The sequence below is a fragment of the Triticum aestivum genome, chromosome 1A, assembly GCF_018294505.1.
Source record: "Triticum aestivum cultivar Chinese Spring chromosome 1A, IWGSC CS RefSeq v2.1, whole genome shotgun sequence".
In the NCBI taxonomy this organism is placed as follows: domain Eukaryota; kingdom Viridiplantae; phylum Streptophyta; class Magnoliopsida; order Poales; family Poaceae; genus Triticum; species Triticum aestivum.
In genome coordinates, this window is record NC_057794.1 from 514,386,344 (window position 1) to 514,399,239 (window position 12,896).

Consider the following 12,896-nt stretch of genomic DNA (forward strand, 5'->3'; position numbering starts at 1 on the left):
TTATTTCTAGGAAAGTGTCCCATGCCTTTCCTTAACGGAGATTGGAATCTAATATTTCCTTCCTTCATATCAATAATTGCACCAATCATTCTAAGGAAAGGTCTACCAAGAATAATAGGACATGAAGGATTGCAATCTATACCAAGAACGATAAAATCTACGGGCACATAATTCCTATTTGCAACAATAAGAACATCATTAATTCTTCCCATAGGTTTATTAATAGTGGAATCCGCAAGGTGTAAGTTTAAAGAGCAATCATCAAAATCACGGAAACCTAGCAAATCACACAAAGTCTTTGGAATCGTGGAAACACTAGCACCCAAATCACACAAAGCATAGCATTCATAATCTTTAATTTTAATTTTAATAGTAGGTTCCCACTCATCATAAAGTTTTCTAGGGATAGAAACTTCCAACTCAAGTTTTTCTTCATAAGATTGCATCAAGGCATCAACGATATGTTTAGTAAACGCTTTATTTTGACTATAAGCATGAGGAGAATTTGGCACAGATTGCAACAAGGAAATACAATCAATCAAAGAGCAATTTTCATAATTAAATTCCTTGAAATCCATAATAGTGGGTTTGGCAACATCTAGGGTTTTAATTTCTTCAATCCCACTTTTATCAAATTTAGCATCAAGATCTAAAAACTCTGAATTTTTGGAATGCCTTCTAGGTAAAGGTGGATCATATTCAGCCCCATCATTATAAAGATTGATGATCATCATTTTCTAGAGCATTCTCCCAGGTGAGGAATTATAAAAAAAAGAGAAAGGCCATAAAAAAAGAGAAGGCCCAAAAAAAAGAGAAAGGCCATAAAAAAAGACAAGGCCCAAAAAAAAGAGAAAGGCCATAAAAAAGAGAAGGCCCAATGTATCTTATCGGATTGAGTTTCCCCTTTGAAGTTATCTTATCAGATTGAGTCTTTAAAGATTTGAGAACACTTGATGTATGTGTTGCCGTGCGTATCTGTGGTGACAATGGGATATCACGTGATTCACTTGATGTATGTTTTGGTGATCAACTTGCGGGTTCCGCCCATGAACCTATGCATAGGGGTTGGCACACGTTTTCGTCGTGATTCTCCAGTAGGAACTTTGGGGCACTCTTTGAGGTTCTATGTGTTGGTTGAATAGATGAATCTGAGATTGTATGATGCATATCGTATAATCATACCCACGGATACTTGAGGTGACACTGGAGTATCTAGGTGACATTAGGGTTTTGGTTGATTTGTGTCTTAAGGTGTTATTCTAGTACGAACTCTAGGGCTGTTTGTGACACCTATAGGAATAACCCAACGGATTGATTGGAAAGAATAACTTTGAGGTGGTTTCGTACCCTACCATAATCTCTTCGTTCGTTCTCCGCTATTAGTGACTTTGGAGTGACTCTTTGTTGCATGTTGAGGGATAGTTATGTGATCCAATTATGTTATTATTGTTGAGAGGACTTGCACTAGTGAAAGTATGAACCCTAGGCCTTGTTTCCTAGCATTGCAATACCGTTTATGCTCACTTTTATCATTAGTTACCTTGCTGTTTTTATAATTTCAGATTACAAATACCTTTATCTACCATCCATATACCACTTGTATCACCATCTCTTCGCCGAACTAGTGCACCTATACAATTTACCATTGTATTGGGTGTGTTGGGGACACAAGAGACTCTTTGTTATTTGGTTGCAGGGTTGCTTGAGAGAGACCATCTTCATCCTACGCCTCCTGCGGATTGATAAACCTTAGGTCATCCACTTGAGGAAAATTTGCTACTGTCCTACAAACCTCTGCACTTGGAGGCCCAACAACGTCTACAAGAAGAAGGTTGTGTAGTAGACATCACGGCGCTTCCATCGACAAAGAGCACCGTACTATCATGAGTGCGGTGATCGAGAAAGTTCAGTCCGCCAAAAATGGACTGACTGAAGCTTGCGCCAGCCTCCTAACAGGCTTTGAGGTAAGCAATCAAAATATAAGAAAATATTGCCGCATAGATAGTAGCCCCTGATGCTCTGTTCGGTGTTCGAGTAGAAAGGCCGAATAGAGGATCAAATGATGAATCAGGAGTCTAATCAGAATATATCTATGTGTATGTGCAGGCTTCACTGCTGGCCGCTGCCACACGTACTGCGGATGTCTCTGCGCTGAAGCAGGACCTGGAGCGGTCCAAGAACAAGCTTGGCCTTACCAAGGGGTAGCTCGAGGAGAGCAAAGGTAAGCAATACCTTGTCTATATAAAATAAAAGTAGTTCAGTGTAAAGTAATAGGATCATCATGAATTTTCCAGGGGCCACGACCAAAGTGGCGACCCTGAAGAAGGTGCTGTCCGAGGCCGAAGAGAAAGCGGCCAAGGAGCGCATTGAGCGGGAGAAACAAGAAGCCCGAGTGGGCGAGGTGCAGCAAGAGCTCGAGGCTCTCACCAAGAAACACGAGTCCTTGGAGCTTGACTCTAAGACGCGAGAGTCCGAGCTTGAGAAGGCGCTCGAAAGCGCCCGGAGCGCCAAGGCTGAAGCCCACAAGGCCCTCCAGGAGATTGATGCGGTGAAGAAGATAGCCGCGGGTAAGGCATTCATTATGCAAAGCAAGCATGTGAAGGAAACTTTCCTTTTTCTTACCCGATTTCGGAGCTCTCTAGGAGTGTTTGCAGATCTTTCCCGCAGTGTACTGGATGCCGTAGAGTTTTACCGAGCTAAGGAGGGGAGCTCGACGGAGAAGTTTATCTGGTCTCAGTATACTGGGACCGAACACCCCGTGCCCTTGACCGACCAGTTGAAGCAGTTGGTCGAGCTTCACAAGGCGGCCGAACAAGCCATGAGGGGCCTTATAGTCTGGATGTGGCCTGGCGAGCCCCTATCCGGTAGCTACTTCGGTCTGGTGGGGCGGCTCGTCGACGCCTACCCATGGCTTGAAGTCATAAAGCGGTCCTCCTGCATCGAGGGTGCACGCATGGCTTTTGCCCGGGCGAAGGTGCACTGGGCGATGCTGGACGCCGTGAAGCTGGTGAGGGAGGGGCCACCGGAGGGCAAGGAGCATCGCTGCCCCGAGATGTATTATGAGAGTGTCCTGAAGGGTTCCTGCCTTGTGGCAGATGAATGTGCCAGGGATGTAATTTTTGAATGAACATGCTTGTGTGATCCTGTAATGTGAAACAAGTTCATCTGCGCTATGCAACACCTTTTGAATTTAAAATATTACCTTCTGTGTGGCCGTTTACAAAATCTGAGAGTTGGCCAGTCGTCGGCTTCTGCCCCCATGTAACTAGTACTGGGGTGTTTGGGATAAACCTGAGCACTCTTTACCCAAATTTTGGGTCCTTCAAGGGAGGTGTTCAGCGCAACGAACCAGGCAATCGGACTGTAATGCTTTATCACTCTCACTTAGCCATAGAAGCCTACAATTTTTCAATTTTGGCGAAGCCCCTGGTATTCGGAAGGCCGAATTTGGGGCGCTATACACGCTGAAGCCGGACAAGGCCGACTCCTCGCCCGAAGTATAAAAAGTCTTTAAGGACTTGAGACCTCTCGAACAGCGACCAGTCTCTCGCCTTATCATGACAGTCATTTTTCGGCTTTCTCTACTAAGGTGCTCGTCCGGAAGAACTGGGACACAATCGTAGTAGTTCTCCCACCGCTACCTTAGCCGATATAGCGGAACGTAAGGTACCAAAGCATGGGAGCCGGGCAAACCCAACTATTGACCCAAGACATGATTCAGAGCTGATGCATATAATGCTATAAGTTCGGGGTGCCGCACTGTCGAAAGTGTTCGGACTTCTTGTGCCGTAATATGGGGTAAACGAAAGCCCCTGGCGTACTGACCGTACCCGAATTTACGGGTGTGGATTGTCATAAATGGACATAAAGGAAAAAAAGAATGAATAATGCAATAATAGACTAATGCTATGCATTGTTATTTAAATAATACAGCGAAGCGTACTGGTACAGGTAGTGCAGTAAGAAGAAAGTAGGACTATTTGAAATGTCCTATCCAAGGGCAAGCTGCATATGGATAGTAGAAAGCGGGTATTATTATTAGAGACCACCTGGGGGTTCCCGTGTACATCTTAGCTTCTTGCCTCCTTGGTTGTTCCTTCCCGTAATGTGTCCGACAATCATACTGCCGGAAAGGGCTTCTAGAGAGTTAGGCCCTGAAAGAGAAAAGAAATGATAAAGATATACAACCCCTAGGGCGGTTAAGCCGCATTGAGGGACGTGCCCTGATCGTGCCCCCGCATATGTCCATGGTATTTTCAGTGCATAATTATGTACCCGCGACACGGATTTCGTCACTTGACTGGGACTGTGACGGGGGCTGAATTGCTAGGCAAGCTCTGAACGTGCCAGGCGATCCTGTTGCAGTTTACTCCGGACATGCTTGAAGGTGTTCGGGGCCTGTATCGCCGAATTAGTGGTTTGCCTTGAAAGGCTGCTTTCTGCTTCTGATGCGAGGGCCGCAGTGTGCTCTTCCATGCGGAGCGAGTGTTCTGTGTTTCCATTCACTGTTATGACCCCCCGAGGTCCTGGCATCTTGAGCTTGAGGTATGCGTAATGCGGTACTGCATTGAATTTTGCAAATGCAGTTCGTCCGAGCAGTGCATGATAGCCACTGCGGAATGGGACGATGTCGAAGATTAACTCCTCGCTTCGGAAGTTGTCCGGTGATCCGAAGACCACTTCATGTGTGATTGAGCCCATCCAATGGGCCTCTACACCTGGGATGACGCCCTTAAAGGTGGTTTTGGTGGGTTTGATCCTCAAGGGATTGATGCCCATTTTTCGCACTGTCTCATGATAGAGCAGGTTCAGGCTGCCGCCGCCATCCATAAGGACTCGAGTGAGGTGAAATCCATCGATGATGGGGTCTAGGACCAGTGCGGCGGATCCGCCATGATGGATACTAGTGGGGTGGTCCCTGCGATCAGAGGTGATCGGGCAAGCAGACCATGGGTTGAACTTTGGGGCGACGGGCTTGATGACCCACAAGTATAGGGGATCTATCGTAGTCCTTTGGATAAGTAAGAGTGTCGAACCCAACAAGGAGCAGAAGGAAATGATAAGCGGTTTTCAGCAAGGTATTCTCTGCAAGTACTGAAATAAGTGGTAACCGATAGTTTTGTGATAGGATAAATTGTAACGAGCAACAAGTAACAAAAGTAAATAAAGTGCAACAAGGTGGCCCAATCCTTTTGTAGCAAAGGACAAGCCGGAACAAACTCTTATAATAGGAAAAGCGCTCCCGAGGACACATGGGAATATCGTCAAGCTAGTTTTCATCACGTTCGTATGATTCGCGTTCGATACTTTGATAATTTGATATGTGGGTGGACCGGTGCTTGGGTGCTGTTCTTACTTGAACAAGCATCCAACTTATGATTAACCTCTATTGCAAGCATCCGCAACTACAACAAAAGTATTAAGGTAAACCTAACCATAGCATGAAACATGTGGATCCAAATCAGCCCCTTACGAAGCAACGCATAAACTAGGGTTTAAGCTTCTGTCACTCTAGCAACCCATCATCTACTTATTACTTCCCAATGCCTTCCTCTAGGCCCAAATAATGGTGAAGTGTTATGTAGTCGACGTTCACATAACACCACTAGAGGCTAGACAACATACATCTTATCAAAATATCAAACGAATACCAAATTCACATGACTACTATAGCAAGACTTCTCCCTTGTCCTCAGGAACAAACGTAATTACTCACAAAGCATATTCATGTTCATAATCAGAGGGGTAATAATATGCATATAGGATCTGAACATATGATCTTCCACCAAATAAACCAACTAGCATCAACTACAAGGAGTAATCAACACTACTAGCAACCTACTAGCACCAATCCCGGACTTTGAGACAAGAATTGGATACAAGAGATGAACTAGGGTTTGGAGATGAGATGGTGCTGGTGAAGATGTTGATGGAGATTGCCCTCTCCCGATGAGAGGAGCATTGGTGATGACGATGGCGGTGATTTCCCCCTCCCGGAGGGAAGTATCCCTGGCAGAACAGCTCCGCCAGAGCCCTAGATTGGTTCCGCCAAGGTTCCGCCTCGTGGCGGCGGAGTCTCGTCCCTAAAAGTTCCTTCTGATTTTTTTCTCATGGAAAGACTTCATATAGGAGAAGATGGACGCCGGAGAGCCACCAGGGGGCCCACGAGGTAGGGGCGTGCCCTAGGAGGGGGGGGGGGCGCCCCCCACCCTCGTGAGCAGGGTGTGGGCCCCCTGGCCTTCATCTTTGGCGAGGATTTTTTTCTTTATTTATTTTAAGATGTTCCGTGAAGTTTCAGGACTTTTGGAGTTGCGCAGAATAGGTCCCTAATATTTGCTCCTTTTCCAGCCCAGAATTCCAGCTGCCGGCATTCTCCCTCCTTATGTAAACCTTGTAAAATAAAAGAGAATAGCCATAAGTATTGTGACATAAAGTGAAATAACAGTCCATAATGCAGTAAATATCAATATAAAAACATGATGCAAAATGGACGTATCAACTCCCCCAAGCTTAGACCTCGCTTGTCCTCAAGCGAAAAGCCGATAACAATAAATATGTCCTCATGTTTAAAGGTAGAGGCGTCGATAAAAATAAAATACGGACATGAAGGCATCATGATTATTCTCATAACAGCAACATATATAGATTTTGTCATATGATTACTTATGTTCAAGTGATGATCTATTCACAATGCAAAAGTATAAATCATAAACCTTATTGGGCTCCGACAAACTATAATCTCAGTCATTGAAGCAATTGCAATTTATCATAACATCGGAAAGAGTCTATGTCAGAGCTAAAAAGCAAGTCCACATACTCAACTATCATTTAGTCCTCCATAATTGCTAACACTCACGCAATACTTGTGGTTACGGAGTTTTAATCGGACACAGAGAAAGATAGGGGCTTATAGTTTTGCCCCACAACCTTTTACCTCAAGGGTAATGTCAACAATAATGGTTCATGCTCCCCTACATCCAATATATATATATATATATATATATATATATATCATGTTCTTTCCAACATGCTGAGCTTGCCAAAGGATAAAATGAAAAAGAAAAGGTGAAGATCACCATGACTCTTGCATAAGGTAGAAGATAATAATAAAGGATAGGCCCTTCGCAGAGGGAAGCAGAGGTTGCCATGCGCTTTTATGGTTGGATGCATAAAATCTCAATGCGAAAGAACGTCACTTTATATTGCCCCTTGTGATATGAACCTTTATTATGCAGTCCGTCGCTTTTATTACTTCCACATCACAAGATCGTATAAAGCTTATTTCTCCCACACCAATCAATCATACATATTTAGAGCAATTTTTATTGCTTTGCACCGATGACAACTTACTTGAAGGATCTTACTCAATCCATAGGTAGATATGGTGGACTCTCATGGCAAAACTGGTTTAAGGGTATTTGGAAGCACAAGTAGTATTTCTACTTGGTGCTGAGAATTTGGCTAGCATGAGGGGGAAAGGCAAGCTCAACAAGTTAGAGGATCCATGACAACATACTTTATCTCAGATATAAGAAAGACATAACTCATTACGTTGTCTTCCTTGCCCAACACCACTCTTTAGCATTGTCATATTTTAATGAGTGCTCCCAATCATAAAAGATGTCAATGATAATATATCTATATGTGAAAACCTCTCTTTCCTTATTACTTCCTATTAATTGCAACAATGACCAAAGCTATGTTTGCCAACTCCCAACAACTTTTAATCATCATACTCTTTCTATGTGAAGTCATTACTCTCAATAAGATCAATATGAACTTTTTGTTTCTTTTTATTCTTTTCTCTTTTCTTTTATTCACCCAAGATCATGGCAAAATAATCAAGCCCTTGACTCAACACTAATCTTTATTATATATAGCTCACGGACTCGATTACAAAGAGAGATCATAAAGCAAAACTCAAAACTAGATCATGCCATAAACTTTATTCTACTAGATCAAGATACTACTAATAGGATCGAACTAAGAAAAACGGTAAAGATAGGAGTTGTGATTGTGATACGATACCGGGGCACCTCCCCCAAGCTTGGCAGTTGCCAAGGGGAGTGCCCATACCCATGTGATTATATCTCCTTGGTTGGTGAAGAAGGTGGAGGTGTTGTTGATGATGCGGGCTTGTCATCCATCTTCCAAGGCATAGGTTCACCATCATAGAAGGATGATCGAGTCTCCGGAATCCTCGAATCTGCAGCCAAACTCATTCTTTTGAATCTATATTCATACTCACAGTTTTGGTTTTGCAGGTCATAGATTTGGGCTTGGAGGTGCTCGATCTTCTCATATAGCTTGAAGATGGCCTCCTCGGTGTTCTTGGCATCCGCTTGTAGTTGTTAGTGAACTCCGCGAGCATCGTGTGGCTAGCGTTGATTCCACGCTCCACCATCCCCTGGCACTTGAAAACTTGTTGCTCCATTGCTTCGAGCCTCGTCTCCACGCTTCCGGTTCCCTTTGGTCCCTCAACATCGCGGATGTGCAACAACCCATCACGCATCTCAATGGTTTGAGGGTGTCGCAGCACCTCCGCGAGGTAAGGGTTGATGACCTTCTCGAAGAACTTGTCCTTGGAAGCACTTGGGGACGTCATGATAATCTAGATCTGTCAGAAAAACAGCTCGAAACAAGAACAGAGAATAATTGCGTGATACGGGAGTCAAAACCTTCGGGAGAATATATAGTGAATTTTTACCGACCAAAATACGTATCGTGCAAGAAAACGGAGTCCGGAAGGCACACGAGGTGCTCACGAGGTAGGGGGCGCGCCCACCACCCTCGTGGGGCCCTCGTGTCCTTCCCGGACTGCTACTTATTTTTCTATTTTTCTAAATATTCCAAAACGGAGAAATATTGCCTTAAAAATTGTTTTGGAGTCGGTTTACTTACCGTACCACATACCTATTCCTTTTCGGAGTCTGAAACGTTCCGGAAAGTGTCCCTTATGTATTCCTCCGGGGTTACGGTTTCAATAATATTGGTTTCAACATTTATGGGATTACCTGAGATATAATGTTTGATTCTTTGACCGTTTACCACCTTCGGATTTGTGCCCTCGAAGTTGTTGATCTTTATGGCACCGGAACGATAGACCTCTTCGATAACATAGGGGCCTTCCCATTTAGAGAGAAGTTTTCCTGCAAAAAATCTTAAACGAGAGTTGTATAGCAATACATAATCACCTACATTAAACTCACGCTTTTGTATCCTTTTGTCATGCCATCTTTTAACTTTTTCTTTAAACAACTTGGCATTTTCATAAGCTTGGGTTCTCCATTCATCAAGTGAGCTAATATCAAATAACCTCTTCTCACCGGCAAGTTTAAAATCATAGTTGAGCTCTTTAATAGCCCAATATGCCTTATGTTCTAGTTCGAGAGGTAAGTGACATGCTTTTCCATAAACCATTTTATACGGAGACATACCCATAGGATTTTTGTATGCAGTTCTATAAGCCCATAATGCATCATCAAGTTTCTTGGACCAATTCTTTCTAGACCTATTAACAGTCTTTTGCAAAATTAATTTGAGCTCTCTATTGCTCAACTCTACTTGACCACTAGACTGTGGGTGATAAGGAGATGCAATTCTATGATTAACATCATATTTAGCAAGCATTTTACGGAAAGCACCATGAATAAAGTGTGAACCACCATCAGTCATTAAATATCTAGGGACTCCAAACCTCGGAAAATAACTTCCTTAAGCATTTTAATAGAAGTGTTATGATCAGCACTACTAGTTGGAATAGCTTCTACCCACTTAGTAACGTAATCAACAACAACTAAAATATGTGTGTATCCATTAGAGGCAGGAAAAGGTCCCATATAATCAAAGCCCCAAACATCAAATGGTTCAATAACAAGTGAATAATTCATAGGCATTTCTTGACGTCTACTAATATTACCAATTCTTTGACATTCATCACAAGACAAGACAAACTTACGGGCATCCTTGAAGAGAGTAGGCCAATAAAAACCAGATTGCAATACCTTATGTGCAGTTCTATCTCCAGCGTGGTGTCCTCCATAAGACTCGGAATGACACTTGCGTAGGATCTGTTCCTGTTCATGCTCAGGTACACAACGTCTAATAACACCATCTACTCCTTCTTTATAAAGATGTGGGTCATCCCAAAAGTAATGTCTTAAATCATAGAAAACTTTTTCTTTTGCTGGTATGTGAAGCTAGGTGGTATAAACTTAGCAACAATATAATTAGCATAATCAGCATACCATGGAGTACTACGAGAAGTACTTATAACATTTAATTGTTCATCAGGAAAGCTATCATTAATAGGTAGTGGGTCATCAAGAATATTTTCTAACCTAGACAAGTTGTCTGCAACGGGGTTCTCAGCTCCCTTTCTATCAACAATATGCAAATCAAATTCTTGTAGCAAGAGAACCCATCTAATAAGTCTAGGTTTAGCATCTTTCTTTTCCATAAGGTATTTAATAGCAGCATGATCAGTTTGAATAGTTACTTTAGAATCAACAATATAAGATCTGAACTTATCACAAGCAAATACAACTGCTAAAAGCTCTTTTTCAGTAGTAGCATAATTTCTTTGAGCATTGTCTAGAGTCTTACTAGCATAATGAATAACATTTAATTTCTTATCAACTCTTTGCCCTAGAACAGCACCTACAGCATAATCACTAGCATCACACATAATTTCAAAGGGTAAATTCCAATCAGGTGGCTGAACAACAGGTGCAGAGACTAATGCTTTCTTAAGTATTTCAAATGCTTCTACACAATCATCATCAAAGACAAATGGTATATCTTTTTGCAATAAATTAGTCAGAGGCCGAGAAATTTTTGAGAAGTCCTTAATGAACCTCCTGTAAAATCCGGCGTGACCAAGGAAACTTCTTATACCTTTGATGTCCTTGGGACATGGCATCTTTTCAATAGCATCAACCTTGGCTTTATCAACTTCAATACCTCTTTCAGAAACTTTATGCCCCAAGACAATACCTTCATTAACCATAAAGTGGCACTTTTCCCAATTCAAGACAAGATTAGTTTCTTCACATCTCTGCAAAACTCGATCAAGATTGCTCAAGCAATCATCAAAAGAGGAACCATAGACGGAAAAGTCGTCCATGAAAACCTCACAAATCTTTTCACAAAAGTCAGAGAATATAGCCATCATGCATCTTTGAAAGGTAGCAGGTGCATTACATAAACCAAAAGGCATACGTCTATAAGCAAAAGTACCAAAAGGGCATGTAAAAGTAGTCTTTGATTGATCTCTAGCCGACACAGGTATTTGAGAGAAACCAGAATAACCATCTAGAAAGCAATAGTGTGTATGTTTGCATAATCTTTCTAGCATTTGATCAATAAAAGGTAAGGGGTAATGATCTTTCTTAGTAGCTTTATTTAATTTGCGGAAATCAATTACCATCCTATAACCTGTGATAATTCTTTGTGGAATCAATTCATCTTTATCATTAGGAACAACAGTAATACCTCCCTTCTTAGGGACACAATGGACAGGACTTACCCACTCACTATCAGCAACGGGATAGATTATACCTGCCTCCAGAAGCTTTAGTATTTCTTTTCTTACCACTTCTTTCATTTTAGGATTCAGACGTCGTTGAGGATCACGAACTGGTTTGGCATCTGCTTCCAAATTTATTTTATGTTGACATAGAGTGGGACTAATGCCCTTAAGATCATCAAGAGTATATTCAATAGCAGCACGATGCTTCTTCAGAGTTTTTAATAGTCTTTCTTCTTCATTCTCTGAAAGGTTAGCACTAATAATAACATGATATATCTTCTTTTCATCAAGATAAGCATATTTAAGATTATCAGGCAAAGGTTTAAGCTCAAACACGGGATCACCCTTGGGTGGAGGAGGATCCCCTAAAATTTCAACAGGCAAATTATGTTGCAGAATAGGTTCCTGTTTAAAGAATACTTCATCTATTTCCCTTCTTTCATTCATGAACATATCATTTTCATGGTCTAGCAGATAGTGTTCTAAAGGATCACTAGGAGGTACGGCAATAGAAGCAAGACCAATAATTTCATCCTTACTAGGTAATTCTTACTCACCATGTTGTTTACTAAATTTAGAGAAATTAAACTCATGAACCATATCATCCAAGCCAATAGTAACAACATTCTTTTGCAATCTATCCTAGCATTAACAGTGTTCAAGAAGGGTCTACCAAATATAATGGGACAAAAGCTATCTTACGAAGAAGTAAGAACAAGAAAATCAACATGATATTTAGTTTTCCCACACAAGACTTCAACATCTCTAACAATTCCAATTGGTGAAATAGTATCTCTATTGGCAAGTTTAATTGTGACATCAATACCTTCTAACTCAGCAGGTGCAATTTCATTCTTAATTTCTTCGTATAAAGTATGCGGTATAACACTAGCACTCGCACCCATATCACATAAGCCATGATAACAATGATCTCCTATTTTAACAGAAATAACAGGCACGCCTACCACAGGTCTATGTTTATCTTTATCACAAGGTTTAGCAATTCTAGCAGTTTCACCTTCGAACTGAATAACATGCCCATCAATATTATCAGACAAGAGATCTTTAACAATAGCAATATTAGGTTCTACTTTAACTTGCTCAGGAGGTGTATAAGTTCTAATATTGCTTTTACGAACAACAGTTGAAGCTTTAGCATGATCCTTTATTCTAACAGGGAAAGGTGGTTTCTCAACATAAGAAGTAGGAACAATAGGATCATTATAAGTGACAGTCTTTTCTTCAACTTTAATAGGTGCAGCTACTTTTACTTCTATGGGAGGATGATATTTAAACCACTTCTCCTTAGGGAGATCAACATAAGTAGCAAAAGATTCACAGAAAGAAGCTACTATCTCAGAGTCAA